The sequence below is a fragment of the Lactuca virosa genome, chromosome 9, assembly GCF_052849685.1.
Source record: "Lactuca virosa cultivar CGN04683 chromosome 9, Lactuca_virosa_CGN04683_v6, whole genome shotgun sequence".
Lineage (NCBI taxonomy): Eukaryota > Viridiplantae > Streptophyta > Magnoliopsida > Asterales > Asteraceae > Lactuca > Lactuca virosa.
This window is the reverse complement of record NC_136434.1, coordinates 200813400-200829670: the sequence shown is the minus strand read 5'-3', so window position 1 is coordinate 200829670 and position 16271 is coordinate 200813400.

Sequence of the window (16271 nt, the reverse complement as noted above, 5' to 3'; positions counted from 1 at the left end):
GGGGCAGCGCCCCTGGCGGGGTCCAAGGTGCAGAGCCCCTGGCTGGGATCGAGCTGCCAGGTCAGCGCGAAATTTTTTTATTTGGACTATGTTGCTATATTAAAAAATGCATCAAAAATCCAATTTTAGAAAGTTGACCGTTTTTAGAAAGTTAACTGTCGTGTCTTAAATATGTAAGAAAATTTATCCAAAAAAAAAAAAATTAAGACTCGAATAATGAATAATAATAATAATAATAATAATAATAATAATAATAATGAATAATAATAATAATAATAATAATAATAATAATAATAATAACAACGGAAATGGAAGTGGTCAAAAGCAATTGTAGACAAAGTAAGTAAGATGTGGCATTCCCGGCCAAGTGGTAGTGTCGTTGGTTATATACGCAGTCGCCCTGAGTTCGAGTCTTACCCCACCCTTTTTTTCATATTTTTTTGGCCTTCTCCAATTTAGGGTTTCATTTTTTTTGGCTGTCTCTGCCTCCATTAAGCGGGCTCAAACGCCGATTTTTTTTTAATATCCTGCTCATTTCCTTCATTTGGTTTCCCTCTTCTCTATCACTCGGACGGTCGCACCTCCCACTCACACCCTCGCCTTCGATCTTCTCTTTCACTCGCTGTCATTTCCTTACCGGAGGTTGTTCTTTCTGCCGCCGCTGGAGTTACGTCGTCGTCATCTCTCTGCCGTCGTCGACATCTCCTTCCCGTCGCTGTCATCTACTTGTCATCGCCATCATCATCAATCTTTCAAGTAAGTTTTTTTTTTGTTTAATTTCACTTAGGTTTTCGTTTTGGGTTAGGATTCATTTATCGTCATCACTGATTGCTTTGTTTATTTTGAGTGTTTCTGGATTTCGGCTTCATGCGTGATTAGTTTTTTTTTAGGTTCATTTAAAGCAATGCAAGTCAGGGGACTTGAAATTCAGCAAAAAAAAATCTCTTTTCGTTCTCTTCTTACTGTGAAGATTTCGAGTGCAAGCTTAGACTAGGTCTAAGTGTATCTGATTTTTGGTTCAATTTGATAATATAATCCAGCAAATGATTGATTTTAGGTTTGTGTAACTTGCTTCTTGATTATTGGTTGTAGAGTAGAATGAGGCTTGGCTGGAAAATGGTTTATGTGATTATTGCTTCTTTATTATTGGCTTCTTGATTATTGATTATTGATTTTTTGTTTTTGTTTTGGTTTATTTTGATAATGTGATTATGTTTGAGCAGGGGCTAATCAGTTAATTGGCACAATAGAACGAGACTTGACTTTTTTGAAGGTTAGCATAATCTCCTTGTTATTATGGTTTTAAAGTTATGAATTAAAGTTAAGTTGTATGTTGTTTTTATAGATTAAATTGATATTAAACAAAATTACATTGCAATTATGGATTTAAAGTTAAGTGTATTGCTATAATTATAAACTAAAATACATTGTTATAATAAACTAAAGTACATTGTTATTATTGTTTAAGTATTGAATTGTGTTACTATTTTTTAGGCTGATAGGTTGCGTGTGCAAGTTTCTACCATGGAACAACAACAAATGGAAATGATTGAGGATGATGGATATGTCTTGAAATTAATCACGTGGTCCCCCGATAATCCACCCGAGGACGATTGATAAGTATTTTGAAACAATTGAATTTGTAATTGATATTGTTTGTTTTGCTAGTGCTTAGTTTGTATGGTATTTGGAACAATTGATTTTGTAAACACTTGGTATTGTTTGTGTGTATTGTTAGTGCTTACTTTTGTATGGTATTTTGGACAATTGAATGGAATGTATCGAACTTGGTATTATGGACGTTTTTTGGTGTATTTTATATGGTATTTGGGACAAATGTGATTTGAATGTGGTATTTGACAAAAAATTGGAAATTTTAAAAATTTTTTTTTAATAAAACGAAGTTAGCTACGGAATAGCTACGGATTTCCGTAGCTATTTAGTTCCGTAGCTATTTGGATCCGTAGCTATTTAGTTCCATAGCTATTCCGTAGCTATTCACTTTCGTAACTATTACGTAGGAAATCCGTAGCTATTTATTTCCGTAGCTATTCCGTAGCTATAGTTGCTACAGAAAATTCCGTAGCTATTCCGTAGTGATTCTGTAGCTAATCCGTAGCTATAATTTAGCCACGGGCCATTATGCTACAACCAATTTTTCGTAGCAATTCCGTATCTATCCGCTTATAGCTACGGATTGTGCTGTAGCTATTGCACCAATTTTCTAGTAGTGCCCGAATAATATCATAGTTAGAATTTCCTTCTTTTTAGGGCAGTTACCCCAATTTGAAGCATAGTCAATGATGTTCAAAACTGACTGGAATTCATTCTCTGGAAGACCACACCAATGACGAATAGATTGTATTACTGACCTCGCCATTGTACATGAAGCAAGGATATGGTCACCAGTTTCTTCTGCCGCTTTACATACATCAGAAATCGTTGATGCTAAATCAACTCCTCTGTTTTTAAGTGCCACCGCTGAAGGAATTCGATTTTGCTTCGCTCTCCATACAAACCCATAACTTTTTTTGGGACCAAGTTAAGCCATGGGAAATTCCCGTCACACACTAGGAAAGAAGCCCTTTCAATTCTATCCCCAAGGGCAGCCAGGCAGAACTCTCCGTCTTTTACAAAGGAGGATACCCAAGTATCCTTGTTCTCCTCATAACACATTATTTCTTCAAAATAAATATTGATCTTCTCCAATATTTTCTGCTTGTTACGATATTATTCCACACACTAATCCAAGGATTTTTGGCGCAAAAACGATTAGTCTCTCCCATCAGCTTATGCAATCCATTGATCTTCTCGAACATTAATATGGGTATTTGAGGGACAAATAACAAAAATGCATATTACTTGTTTGGTTTTTGGGAGCTAATTTAGTTTTGTTCCCCATCGGCATCAAATTCCGCTGTTTGAATTTGACCGGAATATACACTATATATATATATATATATATATATATATATATATATATATATATATATATATATATATATATATATATATATATATATATATATATCTTTACTATCTTATATAAGAAATCTCACTATTTCTAAAAATAGATTGAATATAATAATATTATTTTTTTAAGACATCCAAACCATTAAGCTAAAAGTACAATTAACAATCAATATAATAATATTAAATTCTAAACTTAAACCATCTAATCTTATCATCCGTATCTAATTCCCTAATTATCTCTCTTTTCTTATTGACCTAACTTTTTCTCTCTTAACCTGAATTTTCCGTTTGAGTTACCACTTAATCTGCCACTTTCTTGTACCCACCGCACCTCACAAAATGACTGCATATTTATTAGGTTAACTACTCTCAGTCTCTTACCCATTCATTCTCAACCTCAGGAGAAAACCTAAAAACACAACCACCAGCATAGGTCATTCTAAAAACACAACCACCTGCATTACCGAATGACCTGACCACACCACCGATGGCCATCGGACCACCATCTTACCAGAATCCCTCCACCAACGCACCAATGAAAACCCTATCCCCTAGCTCATCACTACATACCTGCTGCTGCTAGATTTCGAACTTCATCTCGGGTTGATTTTAGGTTTCGAATGACACCTCTCTGATCTTTTTTGGGTAAGGAAAAGGTAATCCGAAGATCTATCCTCATCCATTAATCTATATTCTGTTTATACATTTAAACTGTTTATAAAGTTGAGCATCTGAATATGTTAAGTAGGAGTGGTTTGTATGTTGCCGGTATGATTTTGTTTAAATTACTTTATACCTTCATGATTTTTGACTTACTCGTGGTTGTTTATGTAGTATGAATGGTCGATGTCAGGTTTTGGTTTGTTGCATGGTTATTAATGAAAAAGTGATGATTTGAAAGAATGCTTCAATAGTCTTCACGATATCACAGTTATGGAACTATCATATTATTGGTTTTCTTCTCTCTCTGAACCATCACTCATTTCTATATCTTCTTCTTTAGTTTATTAACTCACTGATTTGGTTTGGTTTGGTTACATGCTTGGGGAAGATAAAGAAGTAGCCCAACTAATGATTTTGCATGTACCCTAGATACGACGGTAGGATGTGTGGTGAAATAATAGCTTCCCTTATCTTTTCTTTGAGATTGACACATAAAAGTTGTTCCAATTAATCTTACGAGTTCTATTTATAGCATTAACATTGAGATTTAATGGTTAGTTTTCAGATGCAGGAAAGATGTTCAAGTGAAAAGATTACAGAATGATGCAATTGGTATTTGCATTGGTTGTATCACCATTTTGTGTTGTTTTACTTATGGAACTCCAAAAGTTTTGTTATAAACCAATAAAATATTTTGGTTTTTTTTGGATTCTATTTTGTAGGGATGAATTATAAGTGATTATTAGGAAAATTTGACTTGAGCAAAAAGTTCGCCTCACTACTTTCTCTTTCTTTCGAACAGTTCTACTTTTTTCTTTCATTACTGTTTTCGATTTTTTACTCCTTTGTGATCTCATAGGTTAGAGTTCTAACGGGTTTTATTCCAAAGAGGTGGTTTCAAGTTCTCACAGGTTTGAGTTTAGTTCTTACTGGTTTGTTTGTCTAGTAATTGCATTTCTTTCTTACTGTTCCAGTGAGTCCGCTATAGACTTTTGATTTATTTTTCTTGAAAATATGATTTTTATACAGGTTGAGATGTTGATGTTGATTTGCAGATATATCTAGATTCTGGTGAAGGCTATAAATCGCATAGGATTGCTACCTATTATGGTTCTTACTGTGGTTGAACAGAGTTCGTAGCTGTTTCGGGAAATCCACCTTGCTACTGCTAAATCATCTTAGTTGGAGTTGCATATCGCATATTCTGATCAATTTTGAGGTGTGATGCCTAAAATGTTTTTGGGTTTTGTTTCTTATTCTAGCAAAGTTCCTTGCAATTTATGTTACTTACAAATTACTACTGAGAAATCATCTAGAATGTAGTTTGTTTGTTGCTTCTTTGGCAGCTAAGTATTATTTGTTATTTGTTGTATATATGTCTAAAGTTGGAAATTTTCTTTATTTTTAGATTAGTTTGTCAGATATATATAAAAATATGGAGTCAGAATTGTGGTCGTTTGCTTTTTTATTTGAAAATGTTAATTATATAAAATAGGTTACTCATATTTTTCTTAGTGGTTCTCCCTCAGTTCAACAATTGCATATTGGTATTGCCATGTTTGGTATATATTGTTATTTTAGTAGATATCATGCCGGGTAACAATATAGTAAACATCTCCAAAATATTATGTTGAATAACAATATAATAACTTTCTATTTTAAACCAATCTTGCATTTGATTATACGGTTACCAAATTTAATTTTTCTTTGAATAAAAATGATAAAAGTTGTACAATACAATTGGTTTTTTTTATAAATATTTTGATAATTAACAACAAAATGAAAATAAATATATTTCTAGACATGTGTGCGGTTCTGAAAACGCCCTGAGACAGAAATAACTGATAACTAAAAGTGATGGATTTGGAGAATCAAGATTCCCCTACCCGATTCTAATTACTAACTGAAAAATAACCGAAAATAAAAAATAATGGAGTAGGAAGAACCGAGAACCACATCGAATAAAAGGTTCCGGTTCAGTTTCGATTCCTATTAGATTTTTTGGTCGAAAAGCTCATTCGTAGACATCTATATTAAGGAATTTTAAACTAATGAAACACTTTCCCTACAACTACTAACGTCAAAGTTAGATTTTATTGTTTTCGACATGTACTTTCTTTTGGGACATAACATTTTTATAAACGAAACATATCGCTGAATGAAATTATGCACCCCCGCCGCTTTGCGCGGGTCCACCACTGGTATATATAATATAGGTTTAGGTTCTATGGAAAACAAAAAAACCTTAGAAAACCCTAAAAGAACCCTAAAAATCATAAAAATGCATAAAAAAATACTTAGAGATCACAAAAAATATTTTTGAATTTTTTTTATAAAAAATCGCAGGTTTTTGTTAAAATTCGCTGAAAAAAAAATAAAAAATCATTTTTTTTTGGAAAAAAAAAATTCAAAATTTTTTTCACCGATTTTGTATAAAAAGCTGCGATTTTTTCAAAAAAATTTTCAAAAAAAAGTTTTGTGATCTCTAAGTATTTTTTTATGCATTTTTATGATTTTTAGGGTTTTTTTAAGTTTTTTTGTTTTCTAAATAACCCTTCCCTATATATATATATATATATATATATATATATATATATATATATAATTAAAAGTTAAAATCTTTTAAATTAATTTTCTAATTTAAAATCATTTAAATATATCAACACTAAAAAATAGTTACTCTCTCCGTCTCAAAATTATTGTCTAGAGACAAAAACACATATTAAATAAAAAAATAATTACCACTAACTTTATGTAATAAAAGGAGCGTTTTGTCCTTACTTTGCATTTAATATTCAGTTAGTTAAATAATAATGAGAGGTATTTTAGTAAAAAAGTTATTTATTTTTAAAAGTGAATTATTATTTTGGAATTAACCAAAAAAAAAAGATTAATTATAATTTTGGGGCGGATGGATTATTATTTATTTAGTTTTTTTAATTTGTATATAAGACATAAGAAAATATATATATATATATATATATATATATATATATATATATATATATATATATATATATATATATATATATATATATATATATATATATATGGAAAATGAATGATTAGGGCAACACATATTTGAACCAATGAAAACATGACAACACATCACTTTAGGGTAACTACATAAATAACTTTTACAATACATTACTTGTGAATAAAGAAATGGACATGTGTCATTTGATTATTGGTTCCAGCATATGTTGTCCTAGTTATTTGTTTTCCATAGATTTCAATTATATATATATATATATATATATATATATATATATATATATATATATATATATATATATATATATATATATAGGGAAAAGTTCAATATAGAATCATTATTAATCAAGAAACCAATGAATAAATTCAAAGCGTCGGAATTTAAAACGATCAACGGGAAATGAAGGTTTGTAAACTTTTATAATGGACGCACATATACCGGATTATAATAAAACCCGTTTCATTTTTTTCATTTAAAATTTTTTTAGGCCAAGTTTTTTATCGAAAAAAAAAACCGAATACACTGTTGTTCACGATTTTCCGTCCTTTTTCCATAGAGATCCATGATGATATAAAAAAATGAATTTTTTTTTCGAAAAAAAAACTCACTTAGTTTTCTTAGTTTTTTCAATATTTAAGTTTATTTTTATAAAAAAAAACTAATTAAACCAAAAATATTAATTTTTTGTACTCTATTAATAAACATCAATACTAATTAAAAAAAAAAACCTCGAACAGTATAGATTCACACTGTGAATCTAAACTGTAAATATTTCAATTTTTAACATTCACAATATGAAAAATCTCGAACAGTTCAAATTCACATTGTGAATTTGAATTATTATTATGCACACTGTGAATCTGAGAATGTTCACAAAAAAAAAAAAAAAAAAAAAAAAAAAAACCTCGATCAGTATAGATTCACACTGTGAATCTAAACTGTGAATAGTTCAAATTTTAACATTCACAATGTGAAAAAGCTCCGATCAGTTCAGATTCACACTGTGAATCTGACTTATTATTATGCACACTGTGAATCTGAGGAGGTTCACAATGTGAATCTGAACATGTTTACAATATGAATCTGAACAGAAATATCGTTTTTTTTAACATGATAATGAATCTATGTTTAAAAAGTACAAAAAATATGAATTTTGATATAATTATTAATTTTTTTTCTATAAAAAAATAGACCTTAACTTTTTTCATCAAAAAAAATGAAGTGAGTTTTTTTCGAAAAAAAAGTTCGTTTTTTATATATCATCATGGATCTTTATGGAAAGAGGACGGAAAATCGTGAACAATGGTATATTTGGTTTTTTTTTTCGATAAAAAACATGGCCTAAAAAATTTTAAACGAAAAAAAGTGGTGAGTTTTTTTTGTAAATGGGGGATTTTTTTGGTATAATCAGGTGTGTGTGCATCCAATGTAAAAATGTATATCTATTTCCTTGGCCGTTGATCGTTATGATTTCCGACGCTCACGATTGGTTCTTTGGTTAATTATGGTTCTCTATTGAACATCACCCTATATATATATATATATATATATATATATATATATATATATATATATATATATATATATATATATATATATATATATATATATATATGGATTCCGCAATACTAAAGAAATGGGGGATATTTTTAAAAAATAGACACAAAAAATTGGATTTCCGGATATAGACATGGATTCCGCGGAGGTATCTCCGCGGAGCTCCGCGGAATCTACTGTAGCTCCGCGGAATGACAAAATCGTAAATAAATGAGTGTATTAAAAAAAACCCCCTCAAGATCCGTTCCGTAGAGCTACCTCCGAGGAATAAACTTATTCCGCGGAGGTAGCTTCGAGGAATGGATCTTCAATTTTTTTTTTTTTTCACATCGATTCTTCGAAGTTTATATTCATTCCCCAACTAATTATTTTCAAACAAAGATTATCATACTATCATAATTTTTTTCTTGAATATAATTAGTTGTGGAATTAATATAAACCCGAATAAACGATGTGAAAAAATATATATATATATATTATAAAGATCCATTTCGCGGAGCTACAGTACATTCCGCGGAGCTCCGCGGAGGTATGCATGTCTGTACCTGGAAATGTCCATTTTCATATCTAAATTTTGAAATTACCCACCATTTTTTACTATTGTCGGTATTTTCCATATATATATATATATATATATATATATATATATATATATATATATATATATATATATATATTCGTTATTCAAAGAATAAAAATAATATTAAAATAAAAATCGTTAGATGAATGATTTAATGAAATATTTTGATATTGATAATACAATACAATATAAACACACAAATAAGGTTTTTTGGCACCATCCTTAAAATATCCTTAAACAAAAAGACCTTTATATTGAAAATAGATAAAATTTACAAAAAGCTGTCACACGAAAGTACAAATAGCAAATTAATATAAAACAAATCAAATATCTTGATAATTAATTATAAAGCATCAACAAGTATAACTGGCGATTTGTTTGATAGTACCTTTGAGTCTTCATAGAATTCATAGTTAAAAGATATAATGATTAGCATGAGGACAAAAACTACAATATAAAAAATTATAAATATAAAAACTCTAAAATTTTATTAACATAATTAAATAGTTAGAAATATTTTAGTTAAAAAAAAGAATTTAAATACAAAAAACGATATAAATTTGTGTGTTTAAAAAATTGTTTATCCCAACATTATTCTATATAAAGCATTTGATGTAAAAAATACATATAATTTTCTGAATTGTATATATATGAATGTACTTTGATGTGCACACAATATATATATATATATATATATATATATATATATATATATGTATATATATATATATAGGGAAGAGTTATTTGGAAAAGAAAAAAACCCTAAAAAACATAAAAATGCATAAAAAAAAATACGTAGAGATCACATAACTTTTTTTTGACTTTTTTTATGAAAACACAGGTTTTTAAAGAAATTCGCTGAAAAAAATTTTGAAAAAAAAAAAAACTTGATTTTTTATTTTTTTTTCAGCGAATTTTAATAAAAAACTGTGATTTTTTATAAAAAAAAAATCAAAAAAAAGTTTTGTGATCTCTAAATATTTTTTTATGCATTTTTTTGATTTTTAGGGTTTTTTGTTTTCCATAGAACCTAAACATATATATATATATATATATATATATATATATATATATATATATATATATATTTCTTATCCAGATTTAAAGTTAAAATATTTGTCTGTTGTATTTGAAAAATAAAGAATGTAAATATGTTGTGTTTAGTTAAAACTAAAAGTGCATAGTTGGTATGAGGTATAAATGAAACTATATTAGTATTATTTTCAGTTAAAAGTAAAAGGGCAATCAATTTACGTTGTTATGCAAGATGTATGAAGAAGAAGCGTTCTTTAGGTTTCAAGATAATTTTTGAACTTCCTAACTAAAGAAATTGGGCGAAAAAGAAAGTATTGAAAGCGAGTTGTGCTGGTTTTTCGGTTATAAGGTTATACCCAAATGTGAGAATGTCATAATTCTAATTCCCTTGTTCTTTTTATATGGAAATGTATAAAGACCTTAAGATATTGGGGGTGTTTGTTCACTTGACAGTCCAATATCCCGTTTTAGTCACATTTGGGTTTTACAATTTAAAAAATCCCTCCACTTACCTGTTTCTCTTGAAGGTAAACTTATTTATGTTGTTCCCTTATGCTTGCTACAACAAAATATAAAATAGACATAAGAAATGATGGTTAAAAAAAAAAACATATGGGTCATCAATTATACATGATTTTGGATTTAGGTACTGTTTGGTATATAACACATCTATTGAGGTCTCAAATACAAATAAACACAAATCAATCAATGAATTCGAGTTATGATTTGATTTAGAGCTCATTGTTTAACCTGATACAAAACAAACAAACAACCCTAAGCCAAATAGTTGTAAAAACTTTCCTTTGACAATTAATTTCATCGACGACATGCTATTTTTCAATGAACACAAAGCAGATACTGTCTGTTTATGATGACAAATAGTTCTAACCTTTGCCACTGAAACTCAAATAAACTTTCAGTTCAATCCGAAATTTTCTCATGTTTTCAGTTTTATTCTCATTATGACACTATACTTGGAAAAAACATATGTTTCACCATTTTTTCATATTTTATAGAACTTAATTTGGTAGTTATAACTCTAAGACATTTTCTTAACCATAAGAAACATGTTAATAAGCAAAACGCATGGCTTGGTCATGATGAAAAAAAAAACATATGTTTTCATCATTTTTTCAAATTTTACAGAACTTAATTTGGTGCTTATATTTTTCTTAACCATAAGAAACATGCTAATAAACAAAACGCATGACTTTGGTCCCTAAGAAATTTTCTTTACATTTATACCATCCGTAATTTTTAGAATTTGTGCGTTATCGTACAATATATTATACTCTTGAGTTTAAATGTTTTTAATTTGTATTTACCAATTTTATATTGCATATGGTTTCATGGTTGAGTTGTAAAAACAATATTGATATTACGAATATATATATATATATATATATATATATATATATATATATATATATATATATATATATATATATATATATAGGCTTACGTTATTCTATTCAAAGTAATTATTGTGTTATCGTATGCGTAAATGTAGGTCAATCATTTTATTTATTTTAAGAAAGTGATTAATACATATTATTGAATTAAATATAATTGAAAAATACCATCCAATTTAACTAAAAGGGTATTTTAGTAAATTAATATAGATTTAATAAAGGAAATTTGCATATTTTAAGGAATCATAGATTCTATTAATTTTAAAAATCCGATTTTTACTAATTATAAGGTTTTTAATTCGGACATTCTGACAAAATATGTTTGAGTATGTTCAAAAATAAAAATATTCTAGAATAATAAAATAATAAAAATATTCTTGAACATATTTCTTGATCATGACTTTAAAAATTTCTTATAGAATAACAAATTCTCGAACCAGCAATTGAAGAATTAAAACAAAAATTACATGAATTCTTATAGAATACATGTAACAATTGTTAAGAATTACATTTATTGTTAAAGAATAAAACTAAAAAACTTTCAAATCGGGAAAAAAACATCAAAATCTAACAAATACACTAATTTATTCTAAAAGAATAATGTTGATAAGAAACAATTTTAATTTTGTTGTCCGTTCTTTAACCATCAACTTCTTCAAGCATCAACTTCTGTGAAAACAAATCCAATTGTAGTTTAGAATCCAATAACGCATTAGCAATTGATAAATAAAAAACTATATTCCTTTGGAAAAATATGCGCACTTGTTAACTGCACCAAAACCAATAACCAAAAATTGTAGAACATGTATAATCAATGAGAAAATATCCATATTCCATTCCAACAGAATTAGAATTCGTGTTTCCATTCCGATAGAATTTGAATTCGTGATTCTATTCCGATAGAATTGGAATGGTATAAAATACACAAATAAACCATATAGTATTAAGAAATTCTATCAACACCAATGTATATGTAATAAATAAAGAACTACTACTACACAGAAACTCAGATTTGAACTAATTCCTTGTTACAAATTCTAAAACATCAACCCAAAACTCAACCGCTAGTTCGATATAAATCCAGAAATTATCATCAACGGACAATGGTTTTAGTGAATAAATGATCATTCTGGTCAATTTTGGGTACAAGGAGTCAACCAAACAACAACACAGTGCAGTAAAAAGCTTAATTTATGAATTTTAATCTGTGTTTAGTAAGTAAATCATACCTTAAATCAAGTCATACGACTTTTGCTTCCTTTCTGTTGTGTTTTACACCAAATCGTCCCAAATATTTTGAGAGTTCGTGATCGATTCTTTCAAATCGACTGAAACGAGTAACCTCCATGACCCAATCAACTCCAACAAAGGAATCAAGAGTAATGACTCATTAACCTACACAAAAACAACATCAACTAAACCAAACTATAGCATAATGAGATGATTACATGTTAGCATCTTTGATATTAGAAATGTAGATGAAAAGGAAACAGAAGAAAATGGAGATACAATGTGATCGAGAGAGTGATTGAAGACGAAGGAGGCGAACTTGGCCGGAGAAATAGTTGCGATCAACGGTGGCTACGTGGTTGGAGAACTGGAATGGTTTAACGAGGGGAGGAATCAGAAATGAATAGACCTAATTTTAATGAAGGTAATTTCATCAACTTGGGATTGGGAGGGAATTCCAAATTGGGGGCGACGATGAATAGAAGAGAAGGGGAAAGAGGCGGACGTGAGGATATATATACTAGAAATTGGGTTTTAAAACTGATATTCCTAAATTAAAGGGATATTAAATGATTTATATATTTACCATAATTAATTAAATGTAAGATTACATATTTACCATTTTGAAATGATTGGCCTACATTGATTCATACATTCACACAATAAATACTTAAAATACATTAACCTAGCTCTCTCTATTTATCTCTCTCTCTCTCTCTCTCTATATATATATATATATATATATATATATATATATATATATATATATATATATATATATATATATATATATATATATATATATATAGGGTGAGGTTCAATAGAGATTCATAATTAACCAAGGAACCAAAGAACCAATCTTTCTTTCAACTTTTAGAACTTATTTTTTATCAAAAAAAAAACTAAAAATATAAAATTTCATAACTTTTTATCATTTTTCCAATGATATCAAATTCGATAAATTTTAACATTCATAATGTTAAGTTATGAATTTAGATATTTTTAGTTTTTTCGATAAATAATAAGCTCTCTAACTTAAAAAAAGATTTGGTTCCTTAGAAAAACAATAATTATGGTTCTCTATTTAACTTTTTCATATATATATATATATATATATATATATATATATATATATATATATATATATATATATATATATATATTCGTTATTCATGGAATAAAAACAATATTAATAATACGAAAATTAAAATAAAAATCGTTAACTTAGTGATTTTAATGATTTAATGAAATATTTTGATATTCATAAAACAATACAATATAAACACACAAATATGGTTTTTTTTAGCACCATCCTTAAAATATCCTTAAACAAAAAGACCTTTATATTGAAAATAGATCAAATTTACAAAAAGCTGTCACACGAAAGTACAAATAGCAAATTAATATAAAACAAATCAAATATCTTGATAATTAATTATAAAGTATCAACAAGTGTAACTAGCGATTTGTTTGATTGTCAAAACATATAGTGATTAGCATGAGGACAAAAACAATAATATAAAAAATTATAAATATAAAAACCATAAATTTTATTAACATACTTAACAAGTTAGAAATATTATAGTTTAAAAAAAAAGAATTTAAATACAAAAAACGATATAAATTTTTGTGTTTAAAATACTATTTATGCCAACCTTATTCTATATAAAGCATTTGATATATATATATATATATATATATATATATATATATATATATATATATATATATATATAGGTTTAGGTCCTATGGAAAACAAAAACCCTAAAAATCATTAAAATGCATAAAAAAAATACTTAGAGATCACAAAACTTTTTTTTGAATTTTTTTATCAAAAAATTGCAACTTTTAGGTCAAAATCGTTGAAAAAAAAATTTACAAAAAAAAAAAATTTGATTTTTTATTTTTTTTTCAGCGAAATTGTAAAAAATGCTGCGATTTTTTGATTAAAAAATTCAAAAAAAAGTTTTGTGATGTCTTGGTATTCTTTATGCATTTTTATAATTTTTAGGGTTTTTTTAGAGTTTTTTTGTTTTCCAAATAACCCTTCCATATATATATATATATATATATATATATATATATATATATATATATATATATATATATATATATTCGGAGAAGTCCTAATATTTAACTCTAATTTACGAAAAAATCCTAAACTAAAATTTGTTTATAAAAATGTGTCAATTACCGGTTAAAATGATTATTTGACCATTTTTTCCGGTTTATCGGTTTCTTTACTTACCTGGTTCAATTAAAATTTTATTATTTTACCATAATTTACGTATATGGATCAAACTAAAATTACGTGATAATTTAGCCATTTTCTCCCTATAACATACATATTACCGGTGTCATTACGGACCTAGATGCATAGTCATTAAATAAGCTGATTATATGGATATTTTGGGTTATATAATGTTATGTTTACCATAAAAAATAATATCATGATGTACTATTTATTAGTTGAAATATAAAATGCATCCAACGAAAACTGCAATAATTACATAAACTAGCAAAAAAATCGTTATTATAAAGTTTATAAAAATTTCAAATTGTCTATTTGAATCTAATGTAACCCCTTAAATCTATCTCATCAGCTCATTTCCCGTCTTTATTCCCAAAAACACATATTTTACTGGTTTCATTGCTGACCTGGATACATAATCATAAATGAGTGATGAGATGAATATTAAATTTTACGATAAAAATAAAATTATATAACCCATTATATCTATCTTATCAGCTAATTTAATGACTAAAAATCCAGATCAGCAATGAACCCGAAAAAATGTATGTTAAATAGAGAAAAATGGCCAAATCATTACTTAATTTTATTTTGGGACTTATTTGTAAATTATGGTAAATAATATGACTTTAATGAAACCGGGTAAATAATAAAACTGGTAAACCGGGAAAAATGAGTCAAATTTTCATTTTTATTGGTAATTGAAACTTTTCCGTAAACAAATTTTAGTTTGGGACGTTTTCGTAAACTAGAGTAAAAATATTATGACTTTTCTGGATATAAATATATATATATATATATATATATATATATATATATATATATATATATATATATATATATATATATATATAGGGTCAAGATATTTTACGAACTCATATTTCCCACGAACCACTCTTAAAATACAAACTTTTTTGGGTGATGTTCTTATTTAAAAAAAAAAAGTGACATAAAGTACTAAATCGGTCCTATTAAAGCATATTCGTAAAAAAATTCTCGATAAAGTATGCATATACGAAAAGTGTATATGTGCACAAAATTCGGAAATTCACAAAGTCCGTAAAAAAATTCACATATGCACCTATTGTATATTCACATTTTTCTCGAGATTTTTTTTCGAATATATTTCTATAGGACCGATTTGATGTTTTATGTCACCCTTTTTGAATAAAATATATAACACAAAAAAATTCTTATTTTAAGAGTGGTTCGTGGAAAATATGGGTTCACAAAAGATCATGAGTATATATATATATATATATATATATATATATATATATATATATATATATATATATATATATATATATATATATATATATATATATAGAGGTGGGTTCAATTGAGAAAATAAAAAAAGTTGAGAATGGAGGAATCATTCTCAGCCACTCATTTAATCTAAGCATAAAAAGACATGGTGGCAAACTTGTAAATATGTTAATAACCTTCAATCTCAAATACGTAACTATAGAGAGTTCGATAACAGTTCGTTCATCATCAAAATTTCTCCTCCAACCTTCAACAATCATCCAGTGTTAATCAATCATCAATATTCGTGGCTGGGAGGTTCGCCGT